Below are 14,945 nucleotides of genomic sequence, written 5' to 3'. Positions count from 1 at the left end.
CAAAACTCACACTTGCTAAACTTGGCATATAACTGATGTTCTCTGAGCTTCCCAAGTACCAAACGCAAATGCTCCTTATGCTCCTCTTCATTCTTCGAGTAGACCAAAATATCATCAATGAACACCATGACGAACTTATCCAAAAACTCCATAAACACCTTGTTCATCATGTTCATAAAAGAGGCAGATGCTTTAGTCAGACCAAATGACAAAACGGTGTACTCATGTAGCCCGTACCTTGTGGTAAAAGTTGTCTTAGGTATATCCTGCTCTCGAATCTTCAGCTGGTGGTACCCTGATTGTAGATCGATCTTGGAAAACACCTTAGCTCCTTGCAGCTGGTCAAACAAATCATTGATCATCGGCAGTGGGTACTTGTTCTTGATTGTCACTTCATTCAATCCTTGATAATCATAAACCATCCTCAACGATCCATCCTTCTTCTCCACTAGAAGTACTGGTGATCCCCAAGGTGACGAGCTTGGGCGAATATAACATTTTTCCAGTAACTCCTTAATTTGTTTCTTAATTTCCTCTAAATCCTTAGTGGGCATCCAGTACGATCTCTTAGATATTGGCCCTATTCCAGGCAAAAGCTCAATCAAAAACTTAATGTCTCTATCCGGTGGCATGCCTGGCAACTCTTCTGGAAATACATCTGGGAAATCCTTCACCACTGCTACTTCCTCCGGTACAACTCCTGATAAGGAATTCACTTGAGTCCTATTCGGCACATGCCGGGATACATACTTGATCCTTCTTCCTTCTGGGGTGGTAAGCAAAATCAACTTACTAGCGCAGTCAATGTTCCCTCCATACTTCGATAACCAATCCATGCCTAATATCACATCTAGTCCTTGTGACTCCAATACGATTAGGTCTGAGGGAAATAGGTAGTTACCAATCCTTAATGGTAACCGATCACACCATAGGCTAGCCATATACTCTGCTCCTGGCGAGGTTACTAACATGGGTGTCCTAAGGGCTTGGGTTGACAGTTTAAACTTATCCACAAATCCCCTTGATATGTATAAATGCGATGCACCAGTATCAAAAAGAACGATTGCAGTAAATAACTTAATCATAAACTTACCTATTACTGCATCGGGTTGCGCTTCAACCTCCTCCACGCTAACGTGGTTCACTTGTCCCCTGTTGAAAGGGTTGGGCTTCTTCCCAGAGCTTCCATTGCCATTTCCATTGTTTGCTTCAGAACACTCCGTGGCATAATGTCCATTCTTCCCGCACTTGAAACAAGTAATGTGACTTAGATCCTTCTTGGCGGGCGTTGCTAGGTTGGTACGGTTTTGGCCGTTGCTTCCTCCATTACCATTTACTCCTGGGGCCACTATGGTTGTGCGAAATCCCTCCATTGTGATTGTGACCTCCATGGTTATGTTGAAGGGGTCCTCCCGAGTTCGGAGTAAAACGGGGTCTCTCCTGAGCTCCAGAATTATACTTCCCGTGTCCATACTTCCTCTTGCGGTTGTCAATCTGCTGCTGCTTCCCTTCAATCATGAGAGCTGTATCTACCAACTGTTGGAAGTTATTAAAAGTTGCTACCATCAACTACATGCTCAGCTCATCATTCAGTCCTTCCAGAAACTTCTCCCGTTTAGCGGCATCCGTAGCAACGTCATATGGGGCATAACGTGCTAGCTTACTAAAGTCATCCACATATTGGCCAATGGTGCGTCCTCCTTGGCGTAAGTTGCGAAACTCGCGCTTCTTCATGGCCATAGCTCCTGCTGATACATGGGCAGTGCGAAAGGCCTGCTGAAACCGGTCCCATGTAACAGTGTCGATGGGATAGGTGATAGTGTAATTCTCCCACCATGCTGCTGCGGGTCCATCAAGCTGATGTGCGGCAAAACACACTCTTTCCGCATCTGTGCATCCTGCAGTGGTCAACTCCCTTCCAATCTTGTGGAGCCAATCATCTGCAACTATCGGCTCGGTGCTACTGGAGAACACCGGCGGATTCAGCCTTAGAAAACGGGCTAAGTGGTCAACAGGTGGTGGTGGTGGTGTGTTGTTGTTATTGTTGTTGTTCCCTTGATTCTGATTCTGGACCAGTATCTACATCAATGCATTCTGCTGCTGGATCAACTAGGTGAGCTCCGGTGGGAAAGCAAATCCATTGTCGCGTCTCGGAGGCATCTGATGGGTTTAGAAAAGATGAGAAAATAGAATAGAATGAGGTCTATGGGGAAAACACTACCCATATGCACATGAGACAAACACAATCATATCACTTCAATCAATTTCAAACAAGGGCATACAATCGGTCTAACTATCGTTACAAAAGTGCTCGGACTATACTATATACATGGTGGAATTCTACTATTGATATGGTGGTCGACTAGAATATTGATCGGTGGAAGACTCCATAATATCTCCTCCAGCTTCATCAACAAAGTCATCATCGCTGTCGTCAGGGTCCGAGTCGGTGTCGCCGATGATGATGTAGTTCTCCGGGCAAGTGGAATCGTCGTCTTCTCCTCCTGGCGCGGGCTCTCCCATGAATACTCCTAGCTTCCTTGTCAGATTGTCATTCTTCTCCACGAGTATCATCATTTCCTCCTCGTATCCATTGCGTGTAGACTTGAGTTTTTCCACCAGCTCCGTGATCCTGGTCATTGCCTTCTTCAGATCTACCATGCCTGTGAACATCTGGTTCTCCTGGTGACGAATGTGCTGGTTTAACTCCTAGATGAAAGCTGCAATAGATCTATCCTTCTTGGTGCTGATCATCTCCCATTGCTCATCTCGGCGCCCACAAATCTGGTAGATTGTATCCTTGAGATCCTTGTGGTAAACTTCTCCAATACGTCCCATGGTGATGTGGGCTGCCATGCTCTTTCCTAGACTCCAGGTGGGTGCATCAAAGGAAAACTCTATGGGCTCAGTGACTGGCATGAACGTCCTTCCTGGAACTTGAACTTGGATCATCCAGCGCTCCTCTTCTGGTAGAGTGGCGTTGTAGGTCTCGGTGAAGCTTGGTATTCCAATGTTCAGGTACTTAGTGACTTCCTTCAAGTGTCATCCAAAGGGTGTGTCTTCATCTGGTTGTGCAAACTTGTTCCTCATGTCCGCCATTCTAAAGAGTAGAAAAGGGAGAGGAGTCAGAAATGAGAAGAGAGTAGTGATCTAGGGTTTTAGCTTAGTGGTTGTGTCCTACAGTCAGCGTGTGCTCTAATACCATCTTGTAGCGACCAGACCTCAGACAGTCTGATCTCTGTGTATCGGTGTCATCCCTGGATCGGTAATGCTGACACGCACAATACTTGAGGATTTATAACAGAGTAGTAATCACACACTTATTACATCGAATGTCTCAAAAGAGAACTTAATACAATAAATATGGGTTAAGGCCATCTAAAATCGATAACAGCGTAAGGCTTGGAAGATAAAGTGAGTCCATCAACTCCAACGGCATCACTGAGTGAAAGACAACGACCTATGTCTCCTTACTCGTTGTCTGAAAAGTCTGCAACATGAACGTTGCAGCCCAAAACGGGTCAGCACATGGAATATGCTGGCAAGGTAACACAAGAGAATAATGAACAGAATAATTGCTATCACTACATGCATATTTGGCTGGTGGTAAGCTTTATGGTTACAATTTTGCATAAAGCCAATTTTTTTCCTACAACAAAGGAATAAATTTATTTAACCATCATGGTGGTTGTTAAACATTGAGAAGGTTCCTCCAACTCAATCCCAATTAAACATCATAATTAAACCCAATCAAATTATATTAAGAGTGATGAGATCAATCATGATAATCCAAGAACCAAATACTCAAGATGTCCATAACCGGGGATACGGCTAACCATGATTAGTTTTATACACTCTGTAGAGGTTCGCGCACTTTTTCCCACAAGATTCAAATACATCCATGGTCGGAGATTCGAGACACAGTCTTTCTGAAGCATTAACTCTCTATTCTAGGTAGACCGTACCACCTACAACCCACTACATCTGCTAGTCTACCTCTTCAAGAGCTTCACGCAACTTACTCAACTATGCTAGAGCCCATAATAGCTTGTGGCTGCACATGGAAGTTTCTAGCATGAATAATCTAATGATACCTTTGAGCCTGGGTGGCGGGCTGTAGGATGATCACACGGGTCCTCCGGGATATCCTAGGACAACACTTGGTTCTCCAGGTGCCCACAAGCAATCCACCCAGATGTGTATTTAAGTTGCCACCTTAAGTTGAACCATTATTTAACAAACTCACATCTGTCATGAATACTCTCAAACCCAATCCACGTCTACAAGCATAGCATAGCAATATAAGCAACGTAGAAGTAACTCCCAAGGTTTGAAAATAAATAGGTGAATAGGTACTACCTCAACTACTTCCCAAAACCCACAATTTAAATCAGATCCTAACCATGGAAGTGTTTGAGGATTGATCTAATGCAATAAAACTGGGTAGTAAAGAGGTATGATCAAAGTGTTACTTACTTGCCTTGCTGATGATCCGTGAAACCTAGAGACTCATAGTAGCACGCTTCACATTCCGGGTACTATATCACAAACAAACAAGCATACAATAAGCACTCAACTAGAAGCACGGGTAAAACTCAAATAAGAGATCTAACCAGATCTGTTTACTAATCTGGACTAAAGTCAAATTTACAGTAGCAAAAACTTGTTCTAGTTGGTTAAACAGAAAGAGGGCTTCAAGACGAAGATCTAGGCGCTTGAATCGCCTGATTCCGATAAACGAGCGAAAAGTTATACTAGAACGAAGATTAGGGCAGAAATCGCGACCGAAAATAATCGCGGAAAAACCCTGGAAAAAGAAAACTGACGAACAGGCTAATGAATAAACGTTCACTGTCTGCGGTTAAACGGGTGAAAACCGCTAGTTAAAACGAACGTACGAACGGGCGTTCGCTAAATAAAAAACCGAAAAAACCAATCTAAAACTAGGGTTTTGAAAAAAAAACGATCGGTTTTCCAAAGAAAACCGGCGGCGGCGAACTACCTCTGCGAGGTCAGGGGCGGCTCCGGCAGCTAACAACGTTGGCGGCGAGGGGATCCGGTGGCGGTGGGGCGCGGAATGGGGTGGCGTTGTGGGGAGGCGCGGGCGGTGCGGCGGCGGCTCGGGACGGCGACACGGCGGCGGCGGCGGGTTGGCTCGGGCGGCGCTAGGGTTTTCGGGTGGGTGCACTGCGGCTCGGGCCTCCGCGGCTTAAAAGGGCCGGCCGGGCTAGTTTCCAGGTCGGACACGGACCGGTTAGGTCGGTTGACTTTTTTTTAAAAAATCCGCTCGGAAAAAACAAAGAAAAGAAATACCAAACAGACTCCAAAAATCCTGAAATAAATTTTCCCCGTCCTCTAAAAATCTAACGGACAAGGTGAACATTTATTTGGGCCTCTAATGCAATTTTGAAAAATGCTTATTTTTCCTAACTAAAAAAATAGCGATAAAAACTCCGAATGAAATCTTATTTGATTTTATTATTTGTAACGCCCTCGATGCGGCTATATCTCCCACGTGTCGAAGCACGACTTAGAGGCATAACCGCATTGAAAGCAATGTCGCAAGTGAGGTAATCTTCGCAAACAACCCATGTAATACATAAGGGAAAAGAGATACATAGTTGGCTTACAATCGCCACTTCACACAATTACATAAATAAAGCATTACATCAACCAGATACAATCAAGGTCCGACTACGGAACCGAAATATAAGAAGAACCCCAAATGCGACAAAGGTCCCCGATCGTCCCGACTGGGCTCCACTACTGATCAACTAGAACGAAACAACACGAAGGACAAGATCTTCATCGAGCTCCTCCTTGAGCTTGGTTGCGTCGTCTGCACAGACTCATCGGCACCTGCAAGCTGGTTTTGGAAGTATCTGTGAGCCACGGGGACTCAGCAATCTCGCACCCTCGCGATCAAGACTATTTAAGCTTATGGGAAAGGTAAAGGTAAGAGGTGGAGCTGTAGCAAGCGACTAGCATATATGGTGGCTAACATACGCAAAAGAGAGCGAGAAGAGAAGGCAAAGCACGATCGAGAAACTATGATCAAGAAGTGATCCTAGAACAACCTACGTCAAGCATAACTCCAACAACCGTGTTCACTTCCCGGACTCCGCCGGAAAGAGACCATCACGGTTACACACGCGGTTGATTCATTTTAATTAAGGTCAACTTCAGGTTTTCTACAACCGGACATTAACAAATTCCCATCTGCCCATAACCGCGGTCACGCCTTTCAAAAGTTCAAATCCCTACAGGGGTGTCCCAACTTAGCCCATCACAAGCTCTCACGGTCAACGAAGGAATAGACCTCCTCCCGAGACATTCCGATCAGACTCGGTATCCCGATACAACAAGACACTTCGACAAGTTAAAACAAATCCAGCAACACCGCCCGAATGTGCCGACAAATCCCGAATGGAGCTGCACATATCTCTTCCTCAGGGCACACTCAGATTGTCTTAGGTACGGGTAGGCCAGCCCAGAGTTGCCCCTGGTGGCCACCGACAGCTGACAGGTGGACCAACACTCAGAGGAGCACTGGCCCGGGGGTTTAAAATAATGATGACCCTTGGGCGCGCGACCCCCAAGGGAAAAGAAAAGGCTAGGCGGCGAATGGTAAAACCAATGTTGGGCATTGCTGGAAAAGCTTTAATCAAGGCGAACTATCAAGGGGTTCCCATTATAACCCAACCGTGTAAGGAACGCAAAAATCCGGGAACATAACACCGATATGACGAAAACTAGGGCGGCAAGAGTGGAACAAAACACCAGGCATAAGGCCGAGCCTTCCACCCTTTACCAAGTATATAGATGCATTAATTAAATAAGACATATAGTGATATCCCAACAAGTAAACATGTTCCAACCAGGAACAACATCTCCATGTTCTAACAAGGAACACAACTTCAATCTTCACTTGCAACTAACAACGCTATAAGAGGGGCTGAGCAAAGCGGTAACATAGCCAATCAACGGTTTGCTAGGACAAGGTGGGTTAGAGGCTTGGTTCAACAATATGGGAGGCATGATAAGCAAGTGGTAGGTATCGCAGCATAGGCATAGCAAAAGAGCGAGCAACTAAGCAAGCAAAGATAGAAGTGATTTCGAGGGTATGATCATCTTGCCTGAGATCCCGCAAGGAAGAAGAACGAGTCCATGAAGAAGACAAACGGACGTAGTCGAACGGTTCCTCACAAACGCGACGTTATCGGAACCAACCCAAAGAAGCAACACCGGAAAATAGCAAACAACCTAGTAAACAACCACCACATAGACATGGCATGATGCGCAAACAAGAATGATGCATGTCCGGTTTAAAGAGGGCATGGCATGGCAAAGTGCAACAACCAAAACTACAAATTAAGTGGAGCTCAATATGCAACGAGTTGCATATTGACGGAGCACCACATCAATTATTTAGTTCGATCTCGTTTATGTACCCAACAATATTAAATGTTGTTAAACATGGCAAGAGGGTGAAGCAAAAGAAAACTACCCATCTAGTCAAGTTTAAATGAGGCCGGAAGCAACGAACAACATTTCTGGAAACTCCTCATGAGCATGCTTTGGTTATGGTACTGTTCTGCCCTAAACACAATTTTAGAGTTGTTTAACATGCAAATAAAGGTCACCATGTTAAACTAGGCATTTTGCACCCCAATTACATATAAAGTTTATTAAATTCGGAGTTACAGTTATTTAGTTATGAAATAAATCATTTTAACATGGCATAGGAGCAAAATAATGCAAACAGCATTTTAAACATTTTAACATGGCAAGAAAGTGGCATATTATTAATCTACACATAATTTTAAGCAAGTTTCATATATAAATTATTTTAAACCGATGCACGGTTGAGGAGTTATTAAATGCATGAAGTAAGAGGGTTTTTCTGCAATTCTGTCAACTTTGGATAAATAGACAAATTCGCAGAACAGGAAAAAAAACTATACTGGGCTGAATCTAAGGAGAGGCCCAGTAAGGCAATAGGCGCAACATAACTATCAAATGCACAGGCACATAATAGCGGAGGGGCTGGGCTATGCTCACATCGGGCCATGGGCCAAAAGTGGAGAAGCAGTTGGGCCGGTTGTGGTGATGAGAAGATGTTGATGGACCTCGGTGCTCTCATGGCCCAGGCGTGGGGACGATACAGGGGCGTGGTCAATGGGCGTAGTGTTTGTGGTCGTCTCGCTCGATCATGGCGAAGCAGAGGACGCAGAGGCGCGATGCAGGGGCAGGGGGCGAGCGCTCCATCAACGGGCGGCGCGCCGGCGGCGGGAAACAACGAGGATGGTCGGAGACATAGATCTGGGCGTCGAAGAAGCCATCTCCGGCGGGGCTGACTGGAGACCAGGAGGAAGGGAACCCGTGGCGGTGTGCGCATGATGCAGAGGAGGCCTCAGTTGCCTCGCAGCGTACTCCGGTGAGGAACAGCGACTCGTGGAACGGCAGCATTCTCCGGCGAAGTGTCGAGGCAGGGGCGAGGTCGAGCTCGGGGAGGCGCGATTCAGAGGAGGTTGACATGGCGCCCGTGCTGTTATTCGAAGCAGGTAACGAGCGGCGCTGGTGGGACTCATCTCCGGCGAGGAACGGGCAGCGGATGGCGGGAACGGGACCGCGACTTGGGGCGAGGTAGAGGCAGCAGGTCCGGCAACGACGAGGATGGCCGAGACCCGACAGATCCGAGGCCAGGACGACGACGTCGGATGGAGACGAGGCCAGCAACTGTTGAAGCTCCGAACGATCATGGCTCCTGTGCGAAGAACACACGGTTGAGAGAGAGGTCAGAGAGAGATGGAGAGAAGAATAGGAGGAGGGACAAGAGAAGAGATGCTTGCGAAGCTCATCTGTTGGTCAACGGCGATGGTGCAGGACAGCGTCGGGCACGGGAGGCAGCGCAGGGGAGGCTCGGACGCAGAGGTGGTTGGGGATCGAGCCTCCTGCTCGATCTGTAGACGGGCAGGACGACGAATTGAAAGGAGGAGGTGGAGGCTTTTGGTTGGTGTGGCGGTGAACACGAGGAGGGGAAGGAGACGGCGCTGGTTGGGCAGGTGGATCGGGGAGATCCCGATGAGGATTTGGGAGATAAGTGCGGCGGCGGCGGCAGGGACAAGCCCCTAGTTTTTAGGGTTGGGTCCGTATATATATAGCAGGTGGAAATAGTTAGGGGCTATCAGACCCCTCCGATCGTAATCGGACGGTCGCGAATAAAATAGCTAGGGAGTCCAAATAAGAAAATGGTGACATTTTGTAGACGTTTGGAGATGACCCGGACACAACGGTGACGACTGCCCGGGTCGGGTCCGGGACAACTTTCGGACGCGCGCGAGGGGGGCTGCGGGCTGACGAGAGAGGTTAGGTTGGGCCTGGCGGTAGGTAGTGAGCTGTGTAGGCGGTCTCGAGCTGAGAGAAGAGAAGAGAGGGGAAGGCCCGGCGACTGTTTTCGGAGACCGAAAACGTCCGACGTTAGACCGGCTATATCGCCGCTATAGTTTAACGGTTGGGCTATTAAACGAGCTCCGAATGCGATGAAACTTGGCAGGCGACCTACTAACAACATAACAACACCGCACGCCAACTTTCATCCCATTCTGAGAACATTTTCTGGCCACTTATAAAATACTATTTCGGACATGCCGCAGGCGCGTGCAAGTGTGGTTGGACTCAGAACGGACAACGGAAGGAACGGGGAGACCCGGACGGATGCAAGTTTTGAAAACATGATGATGCAATGCACATGATGACATGACAAGATGCAACACACAAGCGAATGACATGGCAACGACGGCGAATAACTGGACGACAACTGGCACATCGGTCTTGGGGTGTTACATTATTAAATCTCCAATATTTATTTATTTTGGGGAAGTCATTTTATCCCTCTCTTTTTATTTTCATCAAAGAAATATTCGAAGAGAAAATAATTAAAATCAAACGACCCTCTTCAAAATTTGAGAAAACTCGAATATGAAAATAATGAAATCCCCAACTCTCTCCGTGGGTCCTTGAGCTGCGTAGAATTTCTAGGATCAAGCCAAAATGCAATAAAATATGATATGCAATGATGATCTAATGCATAACATTCCAAATTGGAAATTTGGGATGTTACAATGGTTGTCTCTTTATTGCATAAGATGCAAGCGCCATACAATTGCTTTATTTTATCGCTATGTGATAGCAATAGTTGCAAAAGCAATAGTTGGCGAGACGACCATGTGATGACACGTTGATAGAGATCAAGATGATGGATATCATGGTGTCATGCTGATGACAATGGAGATCATGACGGTACTTTGGAGATGGAGATCAAAGGCACAAGATGATGATGGCCATATCATGTCACATATTTTGATTGCATGTGATGTTTTTCTTTTATACATCTTATTTTCCTTAGTACGACGGTAGGATTATGAGATGATCCCTCACTAAAATTTCAAGGTATAAGTGTTCTCCCTGAGTATGCACCGTTGCGACAGTTCTTCATGATGAGACACCACGTGATGATCGGGTGTGATAAGCTCTACGTTCACATAAAACAGTTGCAAGCCAGTTTTGCACATGCACAATACTCGGGTAAAACTTGATGAGCCTAGCATATGCATATATGGCCTCGGAACACTAAGACCAAAAGGTCGAACATGAATCATATAGTAGATATGATCAACATAGTGATGTTCACCATTGAAAATTACTCTATCTCTCGTGATGATCGGACATGATTTAGTTGATATGGATCACGTGATCACTTAGATGATTAGAGGGATGTCTATCTAAGAGGGAGTTCTTAACTAATATGATTAATTGAACTTAAATTTATCATGAACTAAGTCCTGATAGTATTTGCATATCTATGTTGTAGATCAATTGCTCGCTTATAGCTTCCCCGTTTTATTTATGATATGTTCCTAGAGAAAACTATGTAGAAAGATGTTAGTATCAATGATGTGGACTAGCTCCATGATTTGAGGATTATCCTCATTGCTGCACAAAATAATTATGTCCTTGATGCACCGCTAGGTGACGAACCTATTGCAGGAGCAGATGTAGACGTTATGAACGTTTGGCAAGGTCGGTATGAAGACTACTTGATAGTTTGGTGCGCCATGCTTTACGGCTTAGAACCGGGACTTCAAAAATGTTTTGAATGCCACGAAGCATATGTTCCAAGAGCTGAAATTGGTATTTCAGACTCATGCCCGAGTCGAGAGGTATGAGACTTCTGACAAGTACTTTGCCTACAAGATGGAGGAGAATAGATCAACCAGTGAGCATGTGCTCAGAATGTCTGAGTACTACAATCGCTTGAATCAAGTGGGAGTTAATCTTCCAGATAAGATAGTGATTGACAAAGTTCTCTAGTCACTATCACCAAGTTACTGGAACTTTGTGATGAACTATAATATGCAAGGGATGACGAAAACGATTCCCAAGCTCTTTGTGATGGTGAAATCGATGAAGGTAGAATTCAAGAAAGAGCATAAAGTGTTGATGGTTAACAAGACCACTAGTTTCAAGAAAAAGGGGCAAAGTAAAAGAAAGGGAACTTCAAAGAATGGCAAGCAAGTTGCCACTCCCGTGAAGAAACCCAAAGCTAGACCTAAGCCTGAAACTTAGTGCTTCTACTGCAAAGGGAATGGTCCCTGGAAGCGAATTACCCCAAATACTTGGCGGATAAGAAGGATGGCAAAGTGAACAAAGGTATATTTGATATACAGATTATTGATGTGTACTTTACTAGTGTTCATAATAGCCCCTGGGTATATGATACTGGTTCAGTTGTTATAATTAGTAACTTGAAACATGAGTTACAAAATGAACAGAAACTAGTTGAGGGCAAGGTGACGATGTGTGTTGGAAGTGATTCCAAGGTTGATAAGATCACCATTGCACGCTCCCTTTACCTTCGGGATTAGTGTTGAACCTAAAATAAATGTTATTTGGTCTTTGCGTTGAGCATAAATATGTTTGGATCATGTTTATTGCAATACGGTTATTCATTTATGTCAAAGAATAATTGTTGTTCTATTTACATGAATAAAACCTTCTATGGTCATACACTCAATATAAATGGTTTATTGAATCTTGATCGTAGTGATACACATATTCATAATATTGAAGCCAAAAGATGCAAAGTTAATAATGATAGTGCAACTTATATGTGGCACTGTCGTTTAGGTCATATTGGTGTAAAGCGCATGAAGAAACTCCATGCTGATGGGCTTTTGGAATCACTTGATGCTTGCGAACCATGCCTCATGAGCAAGATGACTAAGACTCCTTTCTCTAGAACAATGGAGCGAGCAACGGACTTATTGGAAATAATACACACTGATGTATGCGGTCTGATGAGTGTTGATGCTCGCAGCGGGTATCATTATTTTCTGACCTTCATAGATGATTTGAGCAGATATGGGTATATCTACTTGATGAAACATAAGTTTGAAACGTTTGAAAAGTTCAAGGAATTTCATAGTGAAGTGGAAAATCATCGTAACAAGAAGATAAAGTTTATACGATCTAATCATGGAGGAGAATATTTGAGTTACGAGTTTGGTCTTCATTTGAAACGATGTGGAATAGTTTCGCAACTCACGCCACCTAGAACACCACAACGTAATGGTGTGTCCGAACGTCATAACCATACTTTATTAGATATGGTGCAATCTATGATGTCTCTTACTGATTTATCACTATTGTGTTGGGGTTATGCATTAGAGACAACTACATTCACGTTAAATAGGGCACCATCTAAATCCGTTGGGACGACACCATATGAACTATGGTTTAGCAAGAAACCTAAGCTGTCGTTTCTTAAAGTTTGGGGCTATGATGCTTATGTGAAAAAGTTTCAACCTAATAAGCTCGAACCCAAATCAGAGAAATGTGTCTTCATAGGATAGCCAAAGGAAACTGTTGGGTACACCTTCTATCACAGATCCAAAGGCAAGATATTCGTTGCTAAGGATGGATCCTTTCTAGAGAAGTTTCTCTCGAAAGAAGTGAGTGGGAGGAATGTTGAACTTGATGAGGTAATTGTACCTTCTCCCTTATTGGAAAGTAGTTCATCACGGAAATCAGTTCTAGTGATTCCTACGCCAATTAGTGAGGAAGCTAATGATGATGATCATGAAACTTCAGATCAAGTTACTACCGAACCTCGTAGGTCAATCAGAGTATAGTCCGCACCAGAGTGGTACGGTAATCCTTTCTCGAAGTCATGTTACTCGACCATGACAAATCTACGAACTATGAGGAAGCGATGATGAGCCCAGATTCCACAAAATGGCTTGAGGCCATGTAATCCGAGATGGGATCCATGTATGAGAACAAAGTGTGGACTTTGGTTGACTTGCCCAATGATCAGCAAGCCATTGAGAATAAATGGATCTTCAAGAGGAAGACATACACTGATAGTAGTATTACTATATACAAAGCTCGAATTGTCGCAAAAGTTTTTTGACAAGTTCAAGATGTTGACTATGATGAGATTTTCTCACTCATAGTGATGCTTAAGTCTGTCCGAGTCATGTTAGAAATTGCCACATTTTATGAAATCTGGCAAATGGATGTCAAAACTGCATTCCTTAATGGATTTCTTAAAGAAGAGTTGTATATGATGCAACAACAAGGTTTTGTCAATCCTAAAAGTGCTAACAAAGTGTGCAAGCTCCAGCGATCCATCTATGGATGGGTGCAAGCATCTCAGAGTTGGAATATATGCTTTGATAAGGTGATCAAAGCATATGGTTTTATACAGACTTGCGGTGACGCCTGTATTTTACAAGAAAGCGAGTGGGAGCACTACAACCTTTCTGATAATTATATGTGAATGACATATTGTTGATCGGAAATGATGTAGAATTTTCTGGAAAGCCTAAAGGAGTGTTTCAAACGAGTTTTTCAAAGAAAGACCTTGGTGAAGCTACTTACATATTGAGCATCAAGATCTATAGAGATAGATCAAGATGCTTGATATATTTTTCAATGAGTACATACCTTGAGAAGATTTTGAAGTAGTTCAAAATGGAACAGTCAAAGAAGGAGTTCTTGCCTATGTTGCAACATGTGAAGTTGAGTACAGACCCAAAACCCGACAATGGCAGAAAATAGAAAGAGAATGAAAAGTCATTCCCTATGCCTCAACCATAGGTTCTATAAAGTTTGCTATGTTGTGTACCAGACCTATTGTGTACCTCACCAAGAGTTTGGCAAGGGGGTACGATATTGATCCAAGAGTGGATCACTAGACAACAGTCAAAATTATCCTTAGTGGAATAAGGAAATGTTTCTTGGTTATGGAGGTGACAAAGCGTTCGTCATAAAGAGTTACATTGATGCAAGCTTTGACACCGATCTAGGTGACTCTAAGTCTCGATCTAGATACATATTGGAAGTGGGAGCGATTAGCTAGAGTAGCTCCGTGCAGAGCATTGTAGACATAGAATATTTGCAAAATACATACGGCTCTGAATGTGGCAGACCCGTTGACTAAACTTCTCTCACAAGCAAAACATGATCACTCTTTGGGTGCTAATCACATAGCGATGTGAACTAGATTATTAACTCTAGTAAACCCTTTGGGTATTAGTCACATGGAGATGTGAACTAATCACATAAAGATGTGAACTATTGGTGTTAAATCACATGGCAATGTGAACTAGATTATTGACTCTAGTGCAAGTGGGAGACTGCAGGAATATGCCCTAGAGGCAATAATAAAGTTGTTATTTATATTTCCTTATATCATGATATATGTTTATTATTCATGCTAGAATTGTATTAACCGGAAACTTAGTACATGTGTGAATACATAGACAAACAGAGTGTCACTAGCATGCCTCTACAATACTAGCTCGTTAATCAAAGATGGTTAAGTTTCCTAGCCATAGACATGTGTTGTCATTTGATGAAAGTGTTCACATCATTAGAGA

Source organism: Triticum urartu, chromosome 6A, assembly GCF_056163025.1.
Source record: "Triticum urartu cultivar PI428250 chromosome 6A, HENAU_Tu73, whole genome shotgun sequence".
NCBI lineage: Eukaryota > Viridiplantae > Streptophyta > Magnoliopsida > Poales > Poaceae > Triticum > Triticum urartu.
Note: the sequence above shows the minus strand (reverse complement) of the source record.